This window comes from Cryptomeria japonica, chromosome 11 (assembly GCF_030272615.1).
Source record: "Cryptomeria japonica chromosome 11, Sugi_1.0, whole genome shotgun sequence".
Lineage (NCBI taxonomy): Eukaryota > Viridiplantae > Streptophyta > Pinopsida > Cupressales > Cupressaceae > Cryptomeria > Cryptomeria japonica.
This window is the reverse complement of record NC_081415.1, coordinates 28,987,342-28,992,976: the sequence shown is the minus strand read 5'-3', so window position 1 is coordinate 28,992,976 and position 5,635 is coordinate 28,987,342. Positions and strand designations below refer to the sequence as shown.

Genomic DNA, 5,635 nt, shown 5'->3' with positions numbered 1-5,635 from the left:
TCATGAGCTTGACTATTCCAAACTCTTAATTTATTTAGTATGTTTTCTATGTCCAACTAGAATGTAAGTAAGGACAAAAGTCAGGATTTATAAAAATGGTGACAAAAAAGTCTTGAGGATAGAAGAACAAAGCTAAATGTAGCGGTTAATTTGTAATTTTATAATTTAGGTCATTAAGAAACAAAAATTATAAAGGCAATCATATACCTTCTTATGCAGCCTTCTGTTGTGAACTTTAGCACTTTCTATTTTTGTTGGTTCTCTTGTTTCAATCCGCAATGGAAACCATAAAGATTTTGTTAAGAAAAAAGTTCAAAATTTTCAGATCTACAAGTTAAAATTAAAGTCCCGAAGTTTAAAAATATACATATGAGCATCACACCTTTGGCCTACAGACTACAACTAATTTGAGTAGAACAAAGTTCCCAATGCCACTTGCCTATAACAATTGTCATGTGATGAAAAATTGGAAATTTAAGCTTATTGTGAATTTGAGGGTTACCCTTTATAAGATTTATCAGCTCCAGACACATCACTTTCCATGTGGATGTTGTATCCCCATATTGAGAAAGCTGCTCATCTTCCCTACATAGATCCAAATCATGATTTAAAATTAGAATCAATATGATGGGACCACAGAGGATAGAACACCAAAATCAAAAGCTACATGGGCAAATGTAGACAGATCTAAGATACTCTAGGAGGAAAGATAGAGTTTGTGATTTGCAATCTTTCCCACCAGTGATCTATGGAGCTAGCTAAGACCAATATAGTAAAAGAACAAAGGCAGCACATGGAAGCAATCAAAAATTTTACCCAGGTCTGAGACTTCAATACCTAAAAAGAGCCTAAAGGAGGAGTTAAAGATAGACTATCATAGAGGGCAGACCCATATGATGCATAACACAGTGATGACAAGCAAAAGTCAGTTCAAGGATCCACTCATTAAGCTTCATCTAAGTCTGAGTAGCCCTCTACCCTATCCATTCAAGAGATTGTTATAGACAGTACTTCACAGAGGGCCCCCCCATGGCAAAGAAAGAGTTTGAGGACGGTCTATGGGATAGGCTAGACTTTTAGAGCCTTGAGTATAAGAGTGAAGAAGGATTTAATTGATGACAGTCCAATTGAGCAAACATAGTACTCACCTCACAATCCTAAAAGAAAAATTGCACAAAAAAGTAGTCCATAAGATTTAAGACAGTGATGAATGTAAGTATGTAGTTTTGAATGTGACAGAAACATCCAAGGGTACAAATCATTAAAAAAATAGTGATTGTAATAACTTAGAAGATGGCTTGAAATGTTAATGATGGTCATATATCACCAAAGACCTCCAGACTACCATCAATTTAAACATACAAGTATGAAGAAACATGGAAAATATTATTTGAGCAATGGATAAGAAATGGAGAACGTGGCTCTAAATGAGCAAAACAAGTTGCAAATTTTACTCTTAATTAACTACACAAGGATTGGAATCAAATGTCCATATGATTATTGGAAACCTATCATTTACCACCTTAGAAGTCAATTAAAACAAGCAATAGTTAAAGGTCAAATCATATTGAAAATCCTTTGGCTGGATTAATACAGAAGGATTGGAATCAACTACCTAGATGACTATCAAAAACTTTCATATACTATAGTAACCATACTACCAACCACCAAGATCTTGGTGTACCAATTTCGGAAGGTTGTGCAAGAGATTTTTGGATTAATATAAAAGGATTGGAATCAACTACCCAGATGACTATCTAAAGCTTTCATACACACCAAGTTGGGAGCACGCATTTAAAAAGATATATTTTTGATATAGAGCAGACACAAGGCAAATAATTATGACAATTTCTTTAGACTTGTATTACAGAACATATATAAGGAATAAGTGCATAGTCTGTGTAAGATATATGTGTAAGATATATGTAGATTGATAAGGAATACATACAGATATAATTTAAAACAAAAGTGCAGATATGATTGTGAAAGGTTGTATCCCTTTCAAAGGGTAGAAATAATGAAGAGTTGCACTCTTTCAAAGGGTGATAATGGTGAAAGGATGTGTCCCTTGCCAAAGGGCATACATGATGAAGAGGTTTGACCCCTCCCTCACATTGAGAGATATAAAGAAAACAAATCAAAGCATCCAGTGATATCACCACCGATCAAATCAGATCAGAATTATTATTATGTTAAAGACAGTAGCATCTTGTCCTTGGTGACATGCAAGGGGACATTACACTCCAATTGTCAAATCAGTGAAATCTATCAAGATAAGCTCTATCCTCCAAACTATCCTTAGAATTTTAAGTTAACTATTATAAGGAAATGTATTTAATTTTAATAAATTTATATTTATTAATATACTACAATTCTCACTTTAAGTTAAAAATGTTGTTTTAGGACTAAATGATGGTAAATCTCAAATATGGACATTACATCATCTACACTAAGATCAAGTAGTTATTAGTCACCTCTATCTATTGTAGATTCAACCTAAGGATATGATGTTCTGTCATCAATGGAAAGTACTAAAAATGAAGGCTCTTATTCTCTTTTGCAGGTTGCAAACACCAAAAATACACATTCAATTTCAAATCAAAAAGTTGTGGATCACGCTAATTATGGTGATTTTGGAAGTAGACATGCAGAGATTAAAGGGCAAGAATCAATTGCATGTTGCAAGTAGGGGATGAATCTACTTTGGAACCAGAACAGATGGAATGTGATAACCAAAAGGAGGAAAATATTGAACATTTTTTATTCTACCAAAATAAGTCCTATGGGATTGGTATATGAATCTGAGCATCTCTGTCACTATGGAAAGGAAGGTGTAGCTGATGACTTTGAAATTAAATAGACTGTTTGTGGGGCAAATGAGAAGGTTGTTGATGTAAGTGGATTAGAAGCCCTGGGTTTTGCAACATGCTATCAAAAGTCCAATTCACCTCCATAACTAATATGTCAAGCTTAGTTTTAACTTCATCTTAACATTCACAATATAAGTCCAATTCCATCAATTTCCACATGAAACAATTTTACACGGAATCTACAAGAATCTTCCCAGGTTTTATAAAAGACTAAGAGATTGGAAAGTGAAATTGATTGGATGGTAGTCAATTACAATACTCTCATTAGGTCAGATGATGAATGCAACAAAAGCGACCATACTTGGGGCTCATCTATAAATTTCCTAAGAGAATTCCTCAATTAAAAACATAAAGGAGGAGTTAAGCTTGATTATAATTTAAGATTTAAAGGAGTTGGATTGATTAGTGGGCATGGAGAATCTATTATTTGTGATTTCTTGTGTCCTAGTTGTTGCAAACCATCAGCGGCTATACTGTTTAGCAACCATGCAAAATTTGTGTCCGTAAATTCCTTAAATCTTTTGTTTCAAAACAATATGTTTAAGCTGATTTACATCATTTTCCCATGCGGCTGCTTAACTCTATTTTTTGCTTAAATTTAAGCAGTTAAGTGCTCCCATGCAACTTAAAAGTTGTCAAAAAAGGGATAATTTGGAATCTTTCCCTATTTTGGTGGAGCAACTATTGTTTAAGAATTAGAAATAAGCTATGGAAAAAAAGGGGGGGCTGGAAATAAGCAATGGCTGCTTATTAACAAAAATGCCACATGGCTCCACAATTTTCTTTCCCTCTTTTTTTAAAGATTTTATTTCTTTTTTCTTTCCAAATTTTATGTGCACAAATTAGTATTAATACTATTAATACAAATTTAAGATGTTCTGCTTAAAAATAAGCAGCAAAGATAAATATTCATGGGGTCAGCTGCTTCACAAATAATCCCTAAAAATATTGAGCAGCGGCTGCTAGCCAAAATAAGCTAAGCAGCCGCATGGGAACATGCCCTTAGAGAGAGCTGTACTTGTAAATTCAACCATAATGATTATTTCATCCCTGACACTTTATGATTGGTGTTTGAAGAATACCCATTTCCATTTATGACATTTGATGTTGAAAAGGTGGCTTCAAGAACATATATGATTACATTTAAAGAATACCCATTTTCATTTATGACATTTGATGCTGAAAAGGTGGCTTCAAGAACATATATGATTACATTTACAGATACCCATTTCGATTTATGACATTTGATGCAGAATACTCTTCAATTCCTTATCAGGTACACAGCCATTTACATTATCACGTTCACCCTGTTCTCAAAAGAAACATTTAGACAACCTGTATACCGTGCTGAATATACTGGCAGTTATTTGCAGAGTTTGGATTTCAAGTAATAATCTATATATTAACTTATGACCATACCAATTCTTTATGATAGAATATTTGTGTAGGGTATATAAACGAAGCCCATAATCCTTATACAAAGGACAAGAAAAAATGGATCATATGGATATACAGAAAGTGAAGCAGATGAAAGTAACAATCGAGAGCATTTCTGATCTAGTTGCATCTAATAAACAAATCAAATAAGGAGAATAAAAAAGAGAGAATGGGGAATGGGAAGAGTATGGGGAAAAATTAGGGCAAAATTGGTACCTTCTCGAGTCTTGCAGCGTGACTGCCCCTACCTTCACAAACCTTCCTCTCTCGTTGATTCATTGTCGACTCTTGTAGATATCTGAAGGATCCCATGAAGTATGATCCTTCCCGCTATTGAAATCTTGCATGTTGAATATGATGGTGCACGGGAGCAAAAGGGGAAAAAAAAGGGAGGCAAATGAATTGAGTGAGAGGGAAATGAAGTTTTTTTTACGAAAATTGTTTTTTTCTTATTGTCTTATTTTGAGACAATTAAATGATTAAAAAAATAAAGTAAACATAAAACATGTATTTAAGACAAAATTAATATTTTGTCTTAAACTAATGTCTTAAATACCTCTATCATGTAGTAGTGTCTTCTAGCGTGTGCAGTCTACAAAGTGTAGATAAATCATCTTTTTAATGCATCCCTACAATAAAGACCACTTTCTGCTTTCCTATTTTTTCCACACCAAAGTTTTGATTATAACATTTCATCCACTGATACGGTTTCCATGGCTCCTCTTACTCTTGTCGATCGAAATTTTAATTTCGCGCTAAAATTTTTCTTCGCAGGATTCATTAATTTTTTTGGAAACAAATCAAGCAAAGAGAATGAGTAGTTGAGCTTGTATGAATTGTTGTGAGGGTTGTTGATATTTTTTTCTTCTTGAATTAAAACTATTGTTTGAAACATAAAATATCTATTGTTGTGTGTTTATATATGAATAATTACAATACATTGCACCAATATTTGTAACTTTAAAGTTGTTATTGCTATGAAATGTATTTTTTTTTTTTGGAAATAAATCAGGGGAAGAACACTAGCAGTTGAGCATGTATGAATTGTTGTGAGGGTTGTTGATACTTTTTGCTTCAATAATAGTACAAACTAAAACTATTGTTTGAAACATAAAATATCTATTTTTGTGTGTTTATATATAAATAATTATAATACATTGCACCAATAGTTGTGACTTTAAAGTTGTTATTGCTATGAAATGTATCATTAGTTGTAAAAAGCAACCAATCATGTGATGCTACAACAACTACACAAGTATAGGGGTCTCTTGTGCATGTCTATTGGTCTCACTTTTGGGGGGGGGTTGTTTTGGACACCTTGGCAAAAA

The 5,635-nt window shown here is 33.3% G+C and overlaps 1 long non-coding RNA gene across 1 annotated transcript; it reads right to left on the bottom strand.

The window, feature by feature from the left end:
* Positions 1 to 4,058: 4,058 nt before the first annotated feature.
* On the bottom strand, positions 4,059 to 4,704 carry LOC131050829 (uncharacterized). The gene is made up of 2 exons (XR_009107036.2): positions 4,524 to 4,704; positions 4,059 to 4,177 (listed from the first exon to the last, which is right to left on the bottom strand). It is a non-coding gene; the product is annotated as an uncharacterized LOC131050829 (long non-coding RNA).
* Between the last annotated feature and the right edge of the window lie 931 nt (positions 4,705 to 5,635).